Source organism: Monodelphis domestica, chromosome 8 (genome assembly GCF_027887165.1).
Source record: "Monodelphis domestica isolate mMonDom1 chromosome 8, mMonDom1.pri, whole genome shotgun sequence".
Taxonomy (NCBI): domain Eukaryota; kingdom Metazoa; phylum Chordata; class Mammalia; order Didelphimorphia; family Didelphidae; genus Monodelphis; species Monodelphis domestica.
The window spans coordinates 175,023,876-175,047,639 of NC_077234.1; the positions used below are offsets into that span (position 1 = coordinate 175,023,876).

Consider the following 23,764-nt stretch of genomic DNA (forward strand, 5'->3'; position numbering starts at 1 on the left):
GTGTATAGGCCTTTGTTTTACTGGCTAAGAAGTGTATGAAGTCAGATTTGAACCTAGGTTCTTCTGTCTCCAGGCCTGGCTCTCTGCCCACTGAATCATTTAGTTACCCCTTGACTTCCCTTCTATTCATTGAGGAAATATGATGTATCAAGTCATCAAGAAGTTATTATGTAAGGGGGAAGATGGATAGCTCAGTGGATTGAGAGCCAGGCCTTAGAGATAGGAGGTCCTGGGTTCAAATTTGGCCTCAGACACTTCCCAATTGTGTGACCCTGGGCAAGTCACTTGACCCCCATTGTCTAGCCCTTCTGCCTTAGAACCAATACACAGTATTGATTCCAAGATGTACTTCAGGGCATATTTATTTATATACATATATATGTAGATAGATAGATAGATAGATAGATAGATAGATAGATAGATAGATAGATGGATAGATAGATAAAAGAAGTTATTATGTACCTCCAGCAATGTACTAAACCTGAAAATAAAAAAAATAATAATTTTTAAAAAAGGTAAAAGAGAGCCCCTGCTCTCAAGGAGATCACAGTCTAACAAGTGTAAGGTAAGGAAGAGAGATGCCAGCCAGATTGACAGATCGGTTGGAGAAGCAGCAGGGGAAGGGAGGAGAATGCTGTGAGTTCTAAGAGCTGCTTGGAACTTCAAAGCCAACAGCCAGGAGGAGGCACTTCCAGGCTGGGAAGTGAAGAGGGAAGTGAGTTTTCTGGTAGCAGAGCCCAGAGCCCATCCAGCTGAGACCTTCTGGGACCCAAAAAATACCTTCACTGAATCTCTGCTACAACAGCTACATCTCTTCTCAAAAAGGGTTTGATTTGAATTCTTTTTGGCTGGAGCCAACTGGATCCTCCCCATTGGGTCTCTTTCCCCTTACCTAGTATCTTTAAACTATATCACAAGTTTTAGTTAAGTTTAAGAATAAGTTTAAGAAGCAGTTGGCAAGAGAAGAGGTCAGAGCACAAAAGCCTCTGGCCCCCAGACTTTGAAAAGCCAATCTGCTGGGGGGGGGGGAACTTCTAGGGCTCCCCTTCACCCTCTTTCCTTTTTCCCTCTCATGCCTTTGCCATTGCTTACCCCAAATAACCTCAATAAATCCCTTTGAAAATATTTAGACTTTGGGTTTGGGTTTGGGTTTGTCTCCGGGATCAAGCAAAGAGATCCATTTTTTCACAACCCCTGAGACTCAGTATTTCTGACCAAGGAAGCTATCATTCTTTCCCTGGCAGTTGGTCATATCTAAACCCCTGGGGGCTGGCAGTTGAGGCCCCCTTGGGGATGAGGAATTTACTAAGAGTCATCTTGTCTCCCAGAGACAGTTCTGACCTCAGGGGCTGTAATTCCTCTGAGGGAGATACAGTGTCTCTTCATTGATTAAACCCCTCTCCTGTCTCCTGTACTCCATCTCCCAAATAACATCCCTGTGGAGTCATCCCCTTTTCAAGGAGACAGGACCTGGCTTACTTCTCCCCATAAGTAACAGAGGAGAAAACCAATCCCTTCCGCCTTTTCCCTCCTCTCCTCTCCTTCCTTCCTCTCATCTCCTCCATTACATTAGATACAGAAGTAGATCATTCTCCCTAAAACATGTTATATAGATGATGTAGTAATTGTTCTCTCTACCCCTTTCTTTTTTTTAGTAATAATAATATCTGAGTTTCACCACCTCTTCCCTCCCCACCCATCTTTGGCATGACTCCATCCATAAAATAGCTTGAGATTCAATCCCTCAATGCCCTCAAAACTGTATGACTACTAGGGGGGGGAAAAAAAGACCAGCTGCTTTTCCTCTCTGTTTTCTCCAGTGCCAATTTCACTCTTTTATGAGCAGGTCTTGAACTGTGATGTTCAGATCCAAGTGTGGTGGCTCCATTGTCCTTGGTGTTGAAAAGAATTGTTATAAAAATCGTTGCAGACCTTTTCCATATTTCATTTGTAGTTGTTTCATCTGATTCGTTTAAGTAGGTCAGGTCGGAGTTGTTTTTATTACTCCTCATATCTTTTTTCTCATTTTTATTCTTTCTTTAAGCTTTGATCTTTATTCTAACAAGTCCATGGTCTTACCTTATACAGAAAGCTGATTCAGGAATGACTCTCATATTAATAACAACTTGTTTCCTGCCTGTTAAAATATAAGCAATTTTTAAAAATGTTATCCAATGCTTTACATACTAGCACCTTTCCATTTTTTTCTCTCAAAAGAAGAATTTGCAATGACTAGGTGTAAGGATTCTATGTACTCTGAAAGCTCTTGATCTCTCATATTCCTTATTCCTGAACTCATGTTTTTTGATGTACTTCACTTACCTCTTCTATGATGACTTTTATTTTAAAATATCAAAGTATATTTTAATTTCATTTAGAAGATCTCATCAAGTTCTTCATAGAATTCCTCTCACTCATCCCTGGCAATTGTTGTCTTTTAAAATACTTATCATGAACACTGAAAAATAAGATTACCAAATAGGCCATAAAATGATTCTTCTTCTTGTCTTGCTACTCATATTAAAAACCAAGTCTTGCAAATCCTTTATTTGTATCTTTGAAAAGATTGTATGAAACATTGTTCCATTTAGCTGCACTTTCAGTCACGGAGCTTCATTTATAATGAGAATGTCAAGATTGATAGGACTCGGCTCCTTTGGCAGGATATTCGCTCTTTTGGTCACTGCACAAGGATCTGATGTTTAGAATAACAATACCCAAGTGAAGGCTTATAGATGCTCTGAGCATTATATCATTCTTAGTACCCTTTGCACCCTTTTCTATCCCTCTGCCACTGTCAGAATGAGGCTGCACTGAACTGAGGACCATTTTCTATTTGTCATTGTTTCATGGGTTGTCATTTCCAAAGGATTCATCACCACCACAAGTACAAACTACTGGAGATGAGCCTCTCCTTGATTAGTTGTGCTGATCCTCAGAAAGAGAAAGTCTTTTCAGCTTAGTAGAAGCTTTTCTAGAGTCTTTGTTTCACTAGCTTAGCCTTGGGCTTCCCAGGGTCACCTCATCTCTAAGAAGGGGTATCACAGTAGAATCTTATGGAGAGCTCTGGATACTACAGATTTTAATGGAATTTAAAATTGCATATCTATATATTCATTTGCTATACCACAATATTGAGTTGAAGTCCTCTAAGATTCCTGTTTTTTTTTCTTTCTTTTTGTTGTTCTTTTTGGTATTTTTGTTTTGTTTTTAGGTCTATCTAGCTCCCCCAGACTGGAAGTGCAGTGGCCATTCACAGACCCAATCTCAAGTGGAAGCTTGAACCTGCTCTTTTTCTAACCCACACTCATTCATTCTCTCTTAGGCAACCAGGTGATGGGTCTCTCTTTCCAGAGACTCACCATATTGGTTGTTGCCAAAGAGCTTAACTGCAGCTCAGAACTCCCAAACTCCAGTGACATCCCTGCCTCAACCTCCACAGCAGACTATAAGAACATATCACAGCTGTATCTGGCTCTCCAGGTCTTTTCCAAACCAACAACTAGTTATTGAATGACAGGTTCAGGACTGAGCAAACCATTAACTATAATCTTATATAAAGTCACACAAGAATTCAATTTTCCAAAAGAACATATTACGATGCATTGTCCAAGATTATATGCATATTCGTATTTCTAAAAGAGCATATATGTGTGTGTGTGTGTATGCATGTGCACCCATGTACACATTGGAAAATACACACACACACATTTTACCTTTGCAGCCAGAGCTAATGTTTGAAGTTAAATTCATCCAGACACCTAACCTTTTCCCCCTTCGTTTCATTTTACAGTCTTTCATTTCACTCCTCTCATTTAAATTCCTACATCTTAATCATGAACCTGTCTCCACATCTGAGGACAAAGAAGCCTGGGCTAGATGTTCTGTTGGTCTTGGATTTATCACTTCAAGAAGTCAGTAGGGACTGGTCAGCTGAAAACTCACACAAAATTGAGCCTCCCAGCATGAAAATCACTATAAAAATATAAAGCGAAGGAGCAATAAAGTACCTCTACATTTCCACTCTTTGTGAATCCACAATTTCCGATTACATAAAAAAGAGAATGCCCCCAAAGTGGTTAATTAACATACAAACCACAAATGTCTGAGTATCATAAATATTCAGCCCGAGATGTAGAGTAGGATAAACCCTGAGTGGATAGCGAGGGTTTTATCTCTATAGCTATCTTGAGTTGGATATTTACAGTAAATTACAGCTGCACATACTTTACTCCAAAGCCATATGTTTTATTATTCAGCCAGATGTAAGCCATAAAACTGTTTTATCTATTTTGTGGTTTGGTTAGTACTAATAAAATAAACTACAAATACCTGACTTATAGCTAGCTGTTCTGGTATCTTTGCACTCCAGAGAGGTGTGATGCTGATGGCTGATGAACTAAAAATGTTCTAAAAATGAAAGTGTGAGAAGGAAGATGCGCTTCTTTCCCTACAAGATTCCTAAAGACCCTCACTGAGCTGGGCTGGGCTGTGCAATGACTTGTTTTTCTATTGATTTCTAGGCTGATGGACCGTAACCTTCATTGATAGTTCATTTTGGCTTTCTCTAGACTGAAAAGGAAATAACATTGAGTCTGTTTTGTGCCTTGGAGCCTACATTATTGATATTCTTTAATCACTATGTTGGAGCATAAAGTTACTATTCTGTTGCAATTATTATATATCCTCACCAGAAAGTATTCAGTGAAACCAAAATAGATGATGCAGGACCCCTGAAGGGCAGCCTCACTGCTGGTCTCTGTAATGCTAAGTACAATACACACAATAATCCCTAGTCATGCTGTTTTTTTTGGCAATAGTTGATGCACAAGCAATCTTTCTAAAGTTTTCATAAGTGAAATGATCATAATTGGCATTTTCACCTAATAGGAGTTGTCAAGATGGACTGAAACTAACTTTCCACTTAAATGTACAAAAAATAGCAATTAATTAAAATCGAAGAGAATATAAAACATTTTCTCTCATTGCTTCTTCTGAATTTCATGGTGATCTAAATAAACCTTTTCCCTGAAATCAAAACAAAAAGAATTTGGACATTTTCATTACAATTAAATGATGAAGAAAATAGTCAGTTTCATGATGAGATATCTTTGCATGCAAAATGTACCTAACCTCCAGGTTAAACATAAGATGTTGATAAATCAGACCAGAGCCATTGGGATGCCTAAAAACACATAAATCCAGATAATTTAAGCAATCATTATTTTATAATAAAATATCAGGAGCCTCCTCCTCTATTTGCTTGAATTACTAAGCTAGTCAATTTAAAACAAGAAATGCCTACCATAATTCATTCTTACCAAAATACATGAATTGGGTTCTGTTGAACCTACACTGAATTACTAAACAAATGAAGCCAAGGGTAAGGTTTGGGAAGCCCTGACACTCTGATGTGTCCAAAAAAATCTATTAAAACTCCACACCACAATATACACAAAGATTTTTGAGATGTAAGCATTCAGTTGTAAAAGTCTTGTCAAACAATAACAAAAAAATTCATGAAGCATCCATTCCATGCAGAGCACAGTACTAGGAGCTGGAGGGGATAAATTTAGATAAAAGATGGTTTTTTAAGTTCAGAGAACTCACAGCATATTAAGGTAAGAAGACACATCACTTTCATCCAGACCTGTGATTCCACTTGTATAGGCTACATAATGTGAGTAAATTCATTCTACAAAAGCAAATCTGCAATTGCTATGCAATTAACAGGCTTAACAGTTTCCTGATGATATTGAGAGGTTAAGTGACTTGCCCAGGGTCACATGGACAAAGAAGTCAAAGGCAGAACATAGAGGCCAATTCTCAATTCATTAAAAGTCTAAGACACGGCCATAGATAGCAGAATATTGTGTAAGTGAATGAGTGTTAAAAAACAACAACCAAAATGCTTTATAAGATCTCGGCTAGAAGGGAATGATAAGTGAAGACTTTCTATAGAAACTGGCACTTGAATTGGTCTTTAAAGAATGGATAAAAATTCAATAAATGAAAAAAGAGTCATTGTAAGAACAAGGAACAGGGTAAACCAAGATTTAGAGACATGAGAACCCAGTGCCTATGCAAGTTATCTGGTTTAATCTGCCATTTATTTTACAGATGAAGAAAGTGAGCTCCAAAGAAATTAATTAAGAAGTTTATATAAGGACACAGACTTGGGAAATGGCAGCATTTTCCCCTGAACCGTGGGGAGAGTGTAGAAGGGGGTAGAGAGAGGAAATTGTCCAGCTTGGTTGAACAATAGGGTGTTGGGAAATGAAAGCATCATGACAGCTTATGGAAGAGTTTGAATATAGGCAGACAGGTTTAAGCTTTATTCAGAATGCAATAGGTAGCCACACCAGAAATGTTTGAGCAGATATGAACAGTGATGCTGGCAGAGGTATCAGGCTGGGTGGGAAGTCAGAAGGTATGTAAAAAGACTATTACGAATTAAGAACACTCCTATCAGAATGGGAAACAGGGCAAACCCTGACAAAAGTAGTTGTTGAAAGGAATAGGGGATGACAGACCACTATTGCTGGACCACTATACCCCTAGTCTTTTAGATTCATAACTAACATATAGAATTGTCACATATAATAATATACGTACCATACATAGTATATAATAATCTTAGATTCTTCCATCTTTCAGTTTCACATGATCTATTATGAGAAATCAGAAATCACAATCAAGTCTACCTCTAAAGCATTTTTGTCATTCATCTCCTGTTCTCCTTTTGCCTGCTACCCTGGCTACCACCAGAATCTAGTTCTTCTGTCACCTACCTAGATTAAGGCAATATTTTTTGCTGCTGATCTTCCCATCTCCACTCAGAGCTAGGGGCAGTTACGTGGATGAGTCCTAGAAACAAGAGTTCATGGGCTCAATATGGCCCTAGCTGGATGACCTCTAGCAAGTCACTTAACTCTCATTGGCTAGCCTTTACCAATACCCAGTATTAATTGTAAGATGGAAGGTAAAGGTGGTGTGTTTGTTTGTTTGTTAAAAGATGCTCAATTCTCCCTTTTGTCCAAGGAGCAAAGATCAACTTCTTTTACCTAGAATCTCCTCAAATGGGTCCACCCTATACTTCCTGCTGTTGTTCATACTTCTCCCATACATTCTGTGCTTCAGCCAAATGACACAATTCTTTGTCCCCCTAAATAAAGTCATGATGTTTCTCTCCCCCTCATTACTATATTTAATTAATGTAAATCAATGGACATATAAAAGATAATGATGTACTGCTGAGTGCTATTACATGGATATTACTATGTAAATGTCTCTCTCTTTTAAAAGCAATGAAAGGGGGGAAAGCAGTAACTCTGGACTCAGAAGATACAGCCTCAGATTCTACTTCTGAGACTTGTGACCTGTGTGACCCTGAACAAGTCATTTAAGGCCCCTTGGGCCTCTGTTTTCTACTCCAGAAAATGAGGGCCAGATTACATCATCTCTTAAGATCCCTCCCAGATCTATATGGACAATCCAATAATCTCTATTATTCCCTAAATCCCTCTATTCTGCTATTTTTGTTCACACTATTGTCCTGCGCCTGGAATATCCACTTTCTCTGTCTGCTGTTGGATTCCCAGCCATCCTTTAAACCTCAATAACTCAAATGCCACTTCTTCCATGAAGAATTCATCATGCCTCCAATCATTAAATACTTTCCCCAGCAAACCTCACATGGCATTTTTTTTTCCCTCCTGGATGCACTTCCAGTGAATTACTGTATCTTAAAGTTATCTGTATATTTATCTTTGACCCATCAAATACAAACTCAATGATGTCATTGTTATGTCTAACCTTTCTATCTCATCCAGGGACTTTCACAGTATCCTGCCTCTGTAGGCTATACAGCTGCTTACAAATATTTATTGAGTTGAAATAAATTAAGTGATCTTGTGAGGGAAAGTGGGGGGGGGGGAGAGAAGAGGTAATGCCCCTGATTATCCTATCTTCTCCCTAATTTGGGAGAGCAATTGTACTCTTGGATCTGCCTCTAACATCTACTGTGACCTCAGATTTATCAAGCAAGAGAATCCAAGCCCATCCCTAAGGGGATGAGGAGCTAGATGACACTACCTGCCTACTGCTTCACATTTTAATACAGGTGGGGGGAAATGCAATTAAAATAAAGGGGAGGCATATATCAGTGCCTCGGGTTTTGTTTTCTGTTTGGGGTTTGTTTGTTTTTGAAGCAGCAGCTGCTACCTTCTTTCACTCCACCCCCAGATCTGTGTCCCAGGAAGCACTTCCTGACCTGGGAGACCTTACCATTTGCTATGCCCTAGGGGTTTCTCTGGGAGCTCAAGATGCTAAAGATGAAAAAAGGACCAGGCTTCCCACCTCATCTTTGCCTCCTGACCCCACAGCTGCTATTTTGGCCATAAAAAGGATCATATTCCACTCATTCAAAATAATTTGGAATTCATAAGAACAATGAAATTAATCTTTTAAACATAAAGAAAAGACGAATGTCATGATATTGCGATCTCCCGTTTTGGGAGCACTAAATTTTATTCAAATACATTTTTATGTTCATTAGTTCATAAGCTCCTATGTTCATATGTTCATAAGCTCCTACGATAGGCCAATTTTCTTTTAGCTTATGAGATACGGACAATGTGAGAAAAAAAAAGTTTTCCTTTCAAAATGGCAATATTGTGAACATCTGGTTTGTAGCCTTCTTAAAACAAAATTTGTTCTGCAGCTCCATTAAGTTTAAACATCTGTCAATTATATCAAGCAGTTGACAAAATGCTCTATGTTGAATTGCAACACAGTGTACTACATCATTAAATATCTTTTTTTGGAAACAAATTGAAAAAGAGTTAATTGTGTCTTCTTGTGGATGGAGGGTCCTAATCACCAAAGGTGTCTGTTTTCTTTGCCAAATGGGAAAATGTATTCAATTTATTCCAGCAATTTTCCATTTTCTGTCCCACTGACTACTATATTTAATTACTGTAAATCACTCTACACATAAGAGACAATGATGTACTTCTGAGTGCCATTACATGGATATTGTTTTGTAAATGTGTTTATCTCTTTTAAAAACAATGAAAGTTTTCAGAGGTTTTTAATCCACTGGGTTTTTTTTCTGTGCATATTTAACTTGTGGCCCAGTAATCAAAGGACCAAATAGCCTTCACCTAACAGGAATGGACAGACAGAGAGAGATCGATAGATAGATAGATAGATAGATAGATAGATAGATAGATAGATAGATAGATAGATAGATAGATAGATAGATTTACAATGCCCCTTTCCATGGGTTAGAGAGACTGAAATAGAACTTCGGGAGGATTAGGAGCAAGACTAGGTGCTCATCCCCTCATTCTCATATCTTTGAGGAGCCATTGATCTACAATTATATCTATCTAGCACATATTAAGATTTGAGGTCTAGGGATATGACTTTTGGGGGAAGATAAAGACAAAAAAATTATTGCTGTTTTGTTTTTACATTATAGACATTTACTGATTGCCTCTATTCTCTGATAACAAAGAAAAACAGTTAAGTAAAACTAACAATACAATGACCTCATGTAATATTTCACCTCTGTAGATCTTCCCACCTTTCTATTTAAAAAAACAAAACAAAACAAAAATCCATTTGTTCTCCCTCCCATCCTTCTCCCAACTCCACTGGGGGGAAAAAAAGAAGAAAATTATGCATAGTCAAGCCAGAAAATTCCTCCAATGCCTATGCCCTTCTTTGTAATGGATAAGTGCATTTCATCATCTGTCTTTGGAATGTGAATGGACACTGAATTGATCATAGATATTATACCTTTCAAAGCTGATTGTTTTTATGAGATTGTATAAATTGTTCTCATGGTTCTGTTAATTTCATTCTTGATTAGTTTATGAGTCTTCAGATTGTTGATTTTTATAATATTACTGTTATACTATAAATTGACTTCCTGTTTCTGTTCATTTAGGTGCTTTAGTTAAAAAATATTCTTGGTTTTTTTTTTCAAATCATCTGTTTCCATATTTATTACAGCTTAATAGTATTCTAGCACATTCATGTACTACAGTTTATTCAGTCATGGCTCAGTTTTTGGACATCATCTTCCTTTCTTTTCTCTTTTTTTTTGCCACTACAAAAGAATTACTATAAATATTTTTGAACATCAAGACTTTTTTTCTTTTCTTTTTTCTTCTTCTTCTTTTAATATCTTTTGAATATAGACTTCTCTGGCCAAGTGTTGGGAAAATAGTTACACTCCTGACCTAGAAAGTAATAGCTAACCTTGACTGGTTTTGCTTCCCTTCTCCACTAGAAACTTATTGCACAAAAGACAATTACAGATAGGAGTAAATATATTTATCAAAACAAACAGTAAACAGTAATCAAAGAAGTCATCTAAGTTAGTTTAAACAAAAGAACACTAAAGCATTCAGGGGATTGGTAACCTAAGAATGAGATGAAATCTCAGCTCAAACAGGAAGAAAAGTATCTCACCCAACTGGTCTATCCCTAACAGTCTCTGAGCTTGTAGGTATTAGGAATCAAGGATCATGTTGAGATGCCAGCTCCTCCCCACATGACAATAGCTCCAAGGGTTTTTTATCTCTTTTCCAAGCCTGAACTTTTTGACCTCCCCTTCTCTTGCCACATCTCTCTGCTTCTCTCTCATAGAAATCATTCCCTCACTCTAAAGATCAACCAATCCAAATCGATAGAGTACTACAGGTGGATCAATAAATTATAAGGTAGAATATATCTCATTGGTATGAGGAGGGAGAAAAGGCACTTGGATCCAAGTGAAGAACATAGCTTGATTTAGTATCTATATTTTGCTATTTTCACATTTTCCAGGTTGAGGAGAAATGGACTACTAAAACATAAATTTGAAATACATTAGCTACATCAAAGCTGAAGGTGATAAGAGATGAATGTAATTCAATACCCAGAACTTTTCATGTAGAAGAGAAGCAGCAGGTCTGATTTTTTCAATCACATTGGCAAGTCATCCTTCTACCTAAAGCCCCATTAAAAATCTCCACAGTTATTAAATAGGTGACATGGAAAAAGGAAATTTCAAAGTATGTGAGAAATCTTAAATAGTACATGAAGTTTTTGTCCACAATGAACTTTTCCTCAGGAGATGAGAAGGGACATTATCGAGAAAATGTATATAATCTACCACCTACTACAGCAACTCAATCAATGGACAAACATTTCTTCTTTTTTTTTTAGTTTTATCTTTATTTTATTTTAATAACAAGTTTATACATAAGTTGGACAAACATTTATTAAACACCCACTATGTACCAGGCAGACTGACTGCAAGGTGGTCAATATGTGAAAGCAATATTAAAAGTCTCTGCCTTCCAGATGCTCATAATCTATACTCTATTACAAAAATGAATAGTATGGAAATGGGTTTCAAGTGACAATATATGTATAACTCAGTGGAATTGCTTGTCAACTCCCAGAGGGGTGAGGGAAAAGGGAGAGAAACAACAAGAATCATGTAACTATGGGGGAAAAATTATATATAATAAAAATTTAGACAAAAAAGAAACTTATAATCTAGTAACAGCATGTAGACATATATAGGCACGTGCAAATTTAAAAAAAAACTGTAGATAGAAGATATTTAGAGGGAAGGGATGGTAGCTAAATGTATGAAGAGAGGTTTCATCTATAAAATATTGCTTGAGCTGAACGTTGAAAGATATCTTGGGTTTTTGAGAGGCAAAAGGTAGGAGGGAATTCATCTAGACCAGAGACATGATCTATGTAAAAATGCAGATAAGAAATAGAGGGCTATCTGTAAGCAAAAAGATCAGCTTATCTGTATTTAGTGGGTGTGAAGGAGAATAATATGCAATCAACCCAGAAATTGTTTTGGGGTGGGTCAGATTGCAAAGAGCTTTAAATGCCAAACAGAGGAATTTTGATTTGATCTTGAGGTAATAGGAAGACATTGAGGTTTAATGAGCAGAAGAGTGACATGATCAAACTAGTGCTTTAAGAAAATCACTTTGACAGGCAAATAGAAGAACAAAGAAGAGAGAGACCTGAAGCATAAAGATGATTTAAGAGATCTACTGGCAATAATTGTAAGTAAGAGGCAATCAGGGCCTGAACCAAGGGGTTTGTCATGAGATTAAAAAGAAATCAACAGATTAGAGATATTATGGAGATGGATACATAATAAATGCTATTAATAGGATGAAAAAGAATATCATTTTTTTTTTGTTTTCAAAAAGCTCTTTTTTCTCCAATAAGAATGAAACCAGCATAACTTTTTTTCATCTTTTCTCCCTTTAGGCCTTTACTTTATAGGACTCCTCCTACTTCTCTACACCCAGTTTTTCAATGAGTCCCTTGAGACACCCTTTTTACTTGGATGAGATTATGTTTTTCTACTGTAACTTCTTAAATCAAGTTCATTCACAATACGACACAGAAAAGCAAAATGGAAAACAAAAGAAAGTCCAAAACCCAGAAGAATTTTTGTTCATTGGTTTGAGGCAACAATAGAGTTTCTAACAAGACCCATAAAATGAAAACACCTGGTGGGCTCCAGATTGCTTTTTCTTTCAGAAAGTGACTCATATTCACTTTGGAGTAAAAAGGGCTTTCCTCTCCTTCACCACTAAAGAATCTCAGGCAGGGCCTGACCACCCCTATTCCACAGAGTGGAATTTTCTCAGACTGCTCTCCAGGACTGCCTCCCTTTTGAGCAGACACTGTTAAAATGAGACCCTTCCCTCCTGCTCCATTTCACAAATGGAAATCGCTGTTGTAATAGACATGACGGACAGAAATCTAGAAGATGAATCATCCTCTAAATTCACCCATTTTGCAAACTGGCTCTGGAATGGAGCTCTTCTTTTTCTCAATCTCAATGCTTCTCCAAACTCTGCTTGGGAAAACACTTGCAAGGTTTAGGGCCCACTTGAACCTGACATGATCCAAATTTCCAAATGAATTCAGCTCTTTTGAGGTTTGAATTCCGTTTATATTTGGCTAAAGGCCACTTCCTGGCTGGAAGGAGGGGAAAAAATGTTTTCAAAGGGACTTATAGGAAAGCCTCCTAAAGCTTCTTGTACATCAGGATGCTTTTACAAAGCAAACAAAAGTCTGAGGAGATGAGTGAAAATTAAGCAGGTACCTACAGATTAACTTCCCCCTGGGATTAGCTCCACCTGGGTTTAGAAATTCAGAGAAGTGTTTGGCAGATGAGTTTGGGGTTTTGCCCAACCAAAATTGCTGCTGGGGTCACCATCCCCTAATATAAACAAATTAAGCAGAAAGATGTGTTTTTTCCTTTACTTAAGAGGAGAAAATACCGAGAGGAAAGAATTTTGTTTCCCCTATAAACTTGGAAACATTTAAGAACAGTGTAGCCAAACTTTTTCTTGCATTTTAACCACTGAAATTGAAAGATGCTCTTTCAGAAAGTAGGCCAAGTTCTTTTTCTTTCTTCTATTCAGGTTTTCATAAATTAGCATGGAGAAGATAGTATTGTTCACTGGACAGAGTACATGCCTTTACACCAATATTTACTGAAGTTAGTTAATGTATCTTTTTTTTTTCACTTTTATCATTAAATTTAGCTGATGTTACAATTCTGGGGACCGATTACAGAATAAAAAGAAAAGTATGTAGCAATTGCTGGCTCCAAATTAAACCGCTACACATGTAACACTAAAGCGATGAATAAAATATTGCATGAATTCCCCTCAAAATACAGTACTTACAAGCTTGAAGAATTCTCAGGGCTGGGTTCTATGGATGCTATGAGTTCATCTAGTGCTAGAAAGATGTCAAGGCATAAAAATGCAGTGGCTTATGCTCCCAACTTCTAAATCTAACTCTAGTTTTATTGATAATATGCAAACCATCCATGATACACACAAATAGAATACATTTACTAATCAATTCTGCATGCTGGGGGTATTTGGTCCTGGAGTTTGGAAGATCTGAGTTCAAGGCTCACCCACCCTTCAGATACTTGGGAGCTGTATGACTGGTGAGCAAATCACTTAAACTTTGCATCAGTAGTTTTTCAGCCATAAAATTAAGATAATAATAGTACCCACCTCCCAAGGTTTTTGAGATAATCGAGTGAGGTAATATTTGTAAAAGTGCCTAGCAGGGTGCCAGGCACATAGCAGGCACTTTGCTACATAAGAGGAACAAATGCTTATTTTTCTTCCATTTCTTTCCAGCTGGGACACCCAGTTTCTCAGCCCTGTAAAGCAAGATAGCATCTGTGATCATTCCAGGGAAATTGACCCTATCTAGAACTATAGCCTAGGTTAATGAATGCAGCCCTTAGGGGTAGTAACTGTCTTATGCAAAGGACTGGGGTACCTTTCACAAACAACATAAACATCATTCAGGATCCAGCTAGATAAGTATGCACAAAGAGATTGGTAGAATTCCTTTGATATCACTGGAGACATACTTATGGACCCATCAGTCATTTTTGTTCCTGTCTTCCTCTCCCAGCCACACCTCTTTTCCTTTGGGGAGAAGGGACCCCATCTGGCTAGACTGGATCACTATCTGAAGGGAAAGAACCACTTGAAACTCATTCACTTGAAGATAATTCAAAAGATCTTTAAAGACTCTATTGCAACTACATAAATATACAGATGAACAAATTGGAGTGCATATTATAAGCCCTGTCCTCAACTGGTAGCAAACTATGGCAGACTTAAGAGATGTTTTTACCCTTTAAACACATCTTTCCCCCAAAAAGTTATTTTGAAAACTCATGTGGGGAAAAATAATCACAACTGACTCTGAAATGTATTCTTTCACACAGCCCATCACTTCGAACACTGAATATATACTGAAAATTTGAGAAAGAAGGAAAAATCAAGTGAGTATCTGATTTGACTTCTTAGGGGCCAAGAATTAAACAATGCATCTACACAGAACAAAAACAAACAACTAAAACTTTTAAAAGGCAGGGATGATGGCTGATGCATACATTTTCTGAAGTTCAGAGCCCACTGGCTAAAATTCACTAAAAGATAACAAGGAGAATTCCTGCTCTCAAGAAGTTTATGATCTCAGTAGTAACAGATGCATATAAGAGAAAAAGATATAAACTAAGACTATAAAGCTTCAAAGAGAACAAACACTGATTGAAGCTACCTAAATGGAGGTGAGTTTTGGAAACAGTCTTTAGGGGAAATTCTTAACCTGAACCAACCCCTGAAATTTAGTCCTTAGGGCTTTGAAATACACTCCTGCTTAAAACGCTTTTATCTGGCTCTGGTCAGTGAGTGGAAGGGAAGGATTTTCTGACTTTGTGCTTATTTATGGTACTCAGATGGGAGAAGGAGGTGAGGGAGCTAATAGAAAAATAAAACCACTGCAACAAGAGAAAACTTCATTGCCAAACTTGGCACCCTTCTTGTGACCACCAGGCTAAACTATAGCTCTGAGAGTCCCATTATTTCAAAGTTGGGGAAGTCCTTCACTAATTCTTCACAAACAGTAATGGATCCATTGCAACTCCTTTGGAAGAAGCCAGACTGCATTAACATTACCTTTCCTCTTATCCCCAAGGTCTATAACTAAAGAACAAACAATCTAGTAATGACCCAAAGCAAGACACTGAAAAAACAACAACAAAAAAAACATCTTATTTCATATATGTAGCCATCTGATTCTGATTTCCAAAGGTAATTTATCTTATGAGTCACCTATATAGCTCCAATAACTTAATTTTAGAAGAGGCATAGAAAGATAAGTCCAGAGAACCCTTTTACCAGGAAGATATCCCAGGAACAGAACAACATTATAATTTAGATATTGGCTAACCTATCTTTACTGAGGGGAGTTGTGATGTTTAATGGACATAATAGGAACCCATCTTCCTGTTGTAAATGTCTATATATAGAGAGAGAGATAAGTAAATCAGGGTAGCTTTAAAAACCCAGTTCTTAATTGATACTAAAACCATGGAAGAATTAGACATTTATGCCTACTTTAAGTTTATCTGTCAAAAAGGCATTATTAAAAATGGGAAAATAAAATAGATTATTTAATGAACTTATAACTCTGAATATATACCAAAATATTGGGAAAGGAGGAAAATTTTGAGAAGTGACCATCAAGATTTGTTAGAGGTTAAGTCAAATATGGACCTATACAGAAAATAAAGAGACAGAGACAAAGAGAGAAAGGGAAACAGAGAGAGGAAGGAAGGAAGGGAGGAAGGAAGGAAGGAGGAAGGGGAGGAAAAGAAAGGGAAGGGAAAGAAAAGGAAATAAATAAAGAAGTGAGGGAGGAGGGTGAGAGAGAGGGAGAGAGAGACAACCAAAAAAAAGTATGATGATGTGAAAACACACTCTGAAGTTCAGGAACATTTCCAAAGAATTTAGTGGGGGGAAAAAAGAAAGAAAGAAAACACCAAGGGCAATTCTTGCCCTTAAGGAGTTTATATTCTCAAAAATAATGGATTCAAAATACTGGGGGGAAAAGTTTATTCTTTTCGAAATAAGATATGAAAAAGTTACTTTCACTCCTTTCCTCATAGATGGAAAATAGTGTCTCAGCAAATATTTCTCAGAACATTAATTGGGAAATAATATATTGGAAAGAAACACTCTTTATTCTTCGTTTGTATTTTATCTGTCGTGGTTTTAGAAGAAAAAGCAGAAATTAAAAGTGTGTGATTCAAACAATACAAGGTTCTCTAATACAGTAACTGAATCTAGCTCTACTCCCATGTTCACATCTTTGCCTCTTCCCTTCCCAGCAGTCATTTAATAAACATTAAGTGCCTACTTTGTTCTAGGCACTATTTTAAGTGCTGGAGATACAAAGAAAAACAAATTAGTAAGTTTCTCCAGGCCTCAGTTTCTTCATCTAGGAAATAGAAAAGTGTGACATATGAGCTTTACTGTATCTTCTAGGTTATTATCCTATGTCAGGTGGGGGTCAGAGGCTCTCACTTGTGGCTCCCAGTAGTTGCTACCATGTGGCAGCGGCCACACCCCAGGCAAAGGCTTCGACAGGCCGGCCAAACCTTGTGAGGGTAGCCATCGGGTCGACTTCGACCCCTGGTGAACCAGGGCTTTGCTCACCCAGCATGTGAAGACTGCTTCGGCTGAACAGACAGAAGAAACCAACAAGAAGGTTCAACGGCTGAGAGGGCGACGCAGCAAAGCACTGTGGAGTGCTTAGGGTGTGTTGGAGCACAAAGGACAACACAGCCATCCAATGCAGCTGAGGAAGTCTCCAGACATAACAATTTTTCGTGCCACTGGACCCAGGCTTCCAACGCCAAGAGAGTGGGACTGTCTCTGTGCATCGGCTTTTCCACTTAAATCTCTTTCACGCACAAGTGTCTTTGTGCACACTCATCTATCCTAACCCCGTCCACCCTCTTCAAGACCTGCGGCGATGGGAGAGTGGCGACGCAACAGGTGGAGGTGACCACTGGCAGTTGTAGTCACGATCCTGCACATAGGCGGCCCACGGACCAGTGGTCGCTTGGCCCTGTGGGCAGCAGGGACGTTTGGCAGCATCCTGGGTGACTGAGCAGCCCTCTCTAGGACAGCATTGCTCACCCTAATCAAGGGAGAGGACTAGAAGAGGTGTCCCAAACATTGCCTGCCCTACAAACACCCGGTCAGCACACCGATGCTGGCGGGTCATCCCTTTAAGCGGTCGAAATCAAAGAAAAAATGCAAAGAAACTCCTACTAGGAGCATGGAACATCAGGACATTACTTGACAGAGAGAATACCCCAAGACCTGAGAGAAGAACAGCTCTAATCGGTAAAGAACTGGCGCAATATAACATCGACATCGCAGCCCTAAGTGAAACACGCTTACCAGAAGAGGGATCACTCAGTGAACCCACCACTGGATACACCTTCTTCTGGAAAGGCAGAGCCTCAAATGAAGACAGAATCCTCAGTGTCGGCCTGGCTATCAAGCCCATTTTGCTCAAACAGCTGCCAGACTTGCCTGTGGGCATCAGCGAGAGGCTCATGAAGATCCGTTTGCCTCTCAGCAAAGACCTGTATGCCACAATCATCAGCGCGTATGCCCCAACACTGACCAGCACAGAGGAGACCATCGAGCAGTTCTACTCTGACCTGAGTGCCGTCCTGCACTCAGTGCCCACAAATGACAAGCTGATACTACTGGGAGACTTCAACGCCCGCATTGGCCAGGACCATGAAAGATGGAAAGGAGTGCTCGGCAAACACGGTGTGGGCAAAATGAACAAAAATGGCCTACTGCTACTCAGCAAATGCTCAGAGTTCGAACTCACCATCACGAACACTGTGTTCAGAATGGCGAACAAATATAAAACAACGTGGATGCACCCAAGATCAAAACAGTGGCATCTCATTGACTACATCATTGTACATCGGCGAGACATCAAGGATGTAAAGATCACCAGAGCCATGAGAGGAGCTGAATGCTGGACAGACCACCTATTGGTTAGAGCGACTCTTCAAATGCGCATTGCGCCTCGCCATCCAAAACGCGCCCAGACAGTTCGCGCATTTTACAATGTGAGTCGTCTTAGAGATCCATCTTATTTGCAAACATTCCAGTCCTGCCTGGACGACAAGCTGTCTGCCAAGGGACCACTCACTGGAAGCTCAACCGAGAAATGGAACCAGGTCAGAGACACAGTGAAGGAAACATCAAAGGCAGTCCTAGGCCCAAAACAACGCAACCACCAGGACTAGTTCGATGAGAACAACACTGCTATTGAAGACCTATTGAGCAAGAAGAACAAAGCCTTTATGGAGTGGAAAAATAACCCAAACTCTGCTCCTAAAAAGGACAGATTCAAGTCTCTCCAAGCCATGGCGCAGCGTGAGATCAGGAAGATGCAAGACCGATGGTGGGAAAAAAAGGCAGAAGAAATCCAGTGGTTTGCTGATATGAAAAACTACAAACAATTTTTCAGTGCCCTCAAGACTGTCTATGGGCCATTAAAACCCACCACCATTCCCTTGCTATCCTCTGACGGTGACACTCTCATAAATGATAAAAAAGGCATCAGCAACAGGTGGAAAGAACACTTCAGTCAGCTTCTCAACCGACCCTCTTCAGTTGACCAAAACGCCCTTGACCAGATCCCCCAAAACCGCACCATTGAACAACTTGACATCCCTCCTTCAATAGAGGAAGTCCAAAAAGCCATTAAACAAATGAGTGCAGGCAAGGCACCCGGTAAAGACGGGATCCCAACTGAGGTGTACAAGGCCTTAAATGGAAAGGCGCTCCAGGCATTCCACATAGTGCTGACCAGCATATGGGAAGAGGAAGACATGCCCCCAGAACTCAGAGATGCCTCCATCGTAGCCCTATACAAGAACAAAGGCTCACGAGCATCCTGTGACAACTACAGAGGCATCTCACTACTCTCCACTGCTGGAAAGATCCTCGTCCATGTTATACTCAACAGACTCTTGTCATCTGTTTCAGAGCAGAGCCTGCCTGAATCACAATGTGGCTTCCGACCAGATCGTAGCACCATCGACATGGTCTTCACAGTGAGGCAAATGCAGGAAAAATGCCTTGAGCAGAACCTGAGTCTCTACATTGTCTTCATAGACCTGACAAAGGCGTTCGACACAGTGAACAGGGAAGCATTGTGGGTGATCCTCAGCAAGCTTGGTTGCCCGGCAAAATTCGTCAAACTGATCCAGCTCTTTCATGTCGACATGACAGGGGAAGTCCTATCTGGTGGAGAGACTTCCGATCCCTTCAACATCTCCAATGGCGTGAAACAAGGCTGTGTCCTCACTCTGGTACTATTCAACCTATTTTTCACCCAAGTATTATGACATGCTGCGATGGATCTAGACCTGGGTGTCTACATCAAATACCGACTGGATGGCTCACTATTTGACCTCCGCCGCCTGACTGCAAATACAAAGACAACAGAGGGACTCATCCTGGAAGCTCTCTTTGCAGATGACTGTGCTCTCATGGCCCACCAAGAAAATCATCTTCAAACCATTGTGGACAGGTTCTCCACCGCAACAAAACTGTTTGGCCTGACTATCAGCCTCAGCAAAACAGAGGTGCTGTTCCAACCTGCACCAGGGAGGCCAATGAACCAGCCGTGCATTACAATCGACCGCACGCAGCTTTCTAACGTCAACACTTTCAAGTACCTGGGCAGCACCATCGCCAACGATGGGTCCCTAGACCACGAGATCAATGCCAGGATCCAAAAGGCCAGCCAGGCACTCAGGCGGCTGCGCTGCAAAGTCCTCCAACACAGCGGTGTAAGCACTGAGACGAAGCTCAAAGTATACAATGCAGTGGTCCTCAGCTCGCTCCTGTACGGCTGTGAGACATGGACACTGTACTGGAAGCACATGAAGCAGTTGGAGCAATTCCACCAACGCTCCCTCCAGTCAATCATGAGGATCCGATGGCAGGACCGAATCACCAATCAGGAAGTCCTCGACAGAGCCAACTCCACCAGCATCGAAGTCCTGGTCCTCAACACCCAGCTACGATGGTCTGGACACGTCATCAGCATGGACCCACAGAGAATACCAAGACAGGTATTCTAGGGTGAGCTGTCAGCTGGACTCAGGAAACAAGGCCGACCAAAGAAAAGATTCAAGGATCAGCTAAAGTCCAACTTGAAATGGGCTGGCATGACACCAAAGCAACTAGAACTCGCTGCCTCTGACAGAAGCAGCTGGTGAACCCACATTCACCATGCCGCCACCTTTGAAGATGAGCGTCGACGTCTTGCCGCTGCGCGTCAACGCCGACACCAGGCCACACCCGCACCTCCCATAACAACTGGCGTCCCATGCCCCATGTGCCACAAACTCTGCGCCTCAGCCTTTGGCTCCAAAGCCACATGAGGGTACACCGTAGATGAAACTGCACAAAGACAATTGTCATTCTCGGACACCGAGAGACTACCACCTTTATCCTATGATCCCTCCATGCTTAATGAATCACCCCTGCAACTCTGGGAAAGAACAGCAATAACTACTTTTGGCTATTGGAATATGACACTGTTTAGCATTTAAGGTAATGAAGCAGCAATGTATGATTATTGCCTTCTGACTCAAATGAGTCCAGAGTTGCTAACATTCTCAGGGAGTAAAGGGAAAAAATCTGATTCATTAATCATTAATAATGATGACACAATTACAGTTTTTAAAAGAGCAGTGACTCAGCTCCTTCTGTGACTTCTTTTAAAAACACTAAAACTGACAAACCCTCAGCTAATTTGATCTGTAAGGTAGGTCAGATTATTCCCACCTGTCACTGTTTGAAGAGTGGCAAGAAGAAAAAATGTTGGAAGTCTAAGGACATTTGTCACTGCCCTGAAGCATGCTGGGATCCACATATGAATAACCTAGTGATGTGTAGAGTCTGCTGGTAAAATGCTCTTTGGAAACCACTCCCAACTAATAGGAATAATCAGAAGGCATCCGCCTGCCGGGAGTGAACACAATGCTTGCTTGGTTCCCATACAGGTAATCCATTAAATCTCAGGCTCAGGAAAAAGAACAATGAAAATGCTATCCCCTCATGCTTCTACAAATCCACCTTGTTCCCAATGAAGAGGCATTTTGGCTATCTCAAATGAGATGATAAGCTTGAAGCAATCTTAGGAGACGGAAGGGGGAGCTTTCTTGCCTTTGAGTTCTTCATTCCCAGAGATACAAGAAGAAGAAAAGGCACTTGGTGTTTCCTGAATTCTAGTTCCCCAGACACCACACTCTCTTGGTGGTCCTCCAGACTGGGTCCCTGCTCTAATAGCTCCTTCTTTTCTTGAAGGCTTAAGGTTTTATATCCTGAAGCTCTAACCTCCTCTTTCTTATCCCTCTCTCCCCCAGCAATCTCAATCTCTTACAGGGTCCACTATTCTTTTGACACAAGTGACTCCCATTTTCCATCTTCAGTTCTGCCCTCTCCCAAACCCTAGGCTAATGTATTCAACTGACAAAGAACAATGTCTCCAGGATGTCTCACTGAGACTGAAGTTAACCCTCCCAAGGTAGGGACTGCATATTATTTAAATTTGTCTATCTCCTTCATAATCTGTGGCAATGAATGAGTCCTTTTTTTTTCCTTTTAAACCCTTATTCTTTGTCTTAAGATAGATAATGAATAATTGGTTCCAAGGCAGAAGAGTGATAAGAGCCAGGCAACTGAGGTTGAGTGACTTGTCCAGGATCACAGCTAGGAATTGTCTCAGGCCATATTTGAACTAAAGACCTCCCAACTCTAAGCTTGGTCCTGTATCCATTGAACCACCCAACTGTCATTCAATTCTTAAGGAAAAGTGAATAGAGAAGTAAGAGTGCAGAAATTTAGGGTATCAGCTTTCTTCTTACTAACTTCTCTCCCTACCCTCTAAAAATTTATTACAAGATTGGTTTTGTTTGGGTTTTTTTTTTTGGTTTTGGTTTTGGTTTTTGGTTTGTAAGACCTAGGACAGGAATAGGCATAGGAAACTCCTTTGCAATTTAGGACCTCAGAGTCACCTGAAATACTGAGTACATTGGCTTGCTCCTGCCCCTCAACTCTTCTGTGGCTGAGGCAGATCTTCCTGATTCCAGAGCTAGCCCTTCCTCTGCTACTCGGAGCTCTCTACAGATATGCCAAGGCCCTTGTGTTAGATACTTTTAACAGCAATCATAGATATGCTGACCTTCCTGCAGTCCTTTTAGGATGATAAAGAGAAAACTGCAATGGACTCAGAAAGAATTTAGAGCCCAGATAAATGATAGAGACAGAGATGGGCAGACAGATAAGATGTTTGTTAATCATTTACTGTCAGTCAATTAGCATTTGTTAAGCCTCTACTATGTATTAGATCATTTGCTAAGATAAAAAGAAAAGTAAAAAAAATCCATATACACACATGAATGAGCACGTATACATATTGTATATCTATCTGTAATAAAGTATCTTCACTTTGAGATTACTTCCAATTTATATGCATATAATATTTTACTATATATACATATGGGTGTAAATATTTGTATGTATATATATATATGTTTGCTGTTGTTTAGTCATTTCAGTCACATCTGATTCTTCATGACTCTGTTTTAGTGTTTTCTTGGCAAAGATACTAGAGTGGTTTGCCATCTCCTCTAGCCCATTTTACAAATGAGGAAACTGAGGCAAGCAGGGTTGAGTGACTTGCCAAGCCAAGGTAACAGCTAGTAAGTGTCTGAAGCTAGATTTGAACTAGTAAAGATGAATCTCCTTTATTCCAAGCCTAGCGCTCTATCCCCTACCTATGCCACCTAGCTGCATATATGTGTGTATGTGTACACATATATGAAGGTGTATGTATGCCTCCATGTATGTGTGCTTATATATACACACATATGGGTATGGATATATCTACATAAATATATACACAAACTAGAAGTAATCTCACAGGAAGAGACTTCAATTAAGAAGGACTAAGAAAGGCTCCTGAAAAAAAGCAAGACTTTAATTGAGACTTGAAAGAAACTGGAGAACCTCAGAAGTGGAGTTAAAGAAGGTGAGTTTTCGAGGCATAGAGGACAGTCAATGAAAATTATATAGATTCAGAGTAGTATTGAGCATCAAAAACCGGAGGTGAAGTTATTAGTCATCATTCAGGTCATTGTATTCAATAATTAAAGAGCTTGGAAGCAATGCTCTTCTTGCCTCATCTGTACAGAATCTCATAAACCAAAGAAAGTGATTATGGATCAAGTTTATAAGAGAGGGAGCCAGACCTAGAGACAGGAAGTCTTGTGTCCAAATTT

The 23,764-nt window shown here is 39.7% G+C and overlaps 1 long non-coding RNA gene across 1 annotated transcript; it reads left to right on the top strand.

Annotated features, from left to right (window-relative positions):
• Window positions 1-676: 676 nt before the first annotated feature.
• Window positions 677-4,023, top strand: LOC103096226 (uncharacterized). The gene is made up of 2 exons (XR_471360.3): window positions 677-826; window positions 3,794-4,023. It is a non-coding gene; the product is annotated as an uncharacterized LOC103096226 (long non-coding RNA).
• Window positions 4,024-23,764: the final 19,741 nt, after the last annotated feature.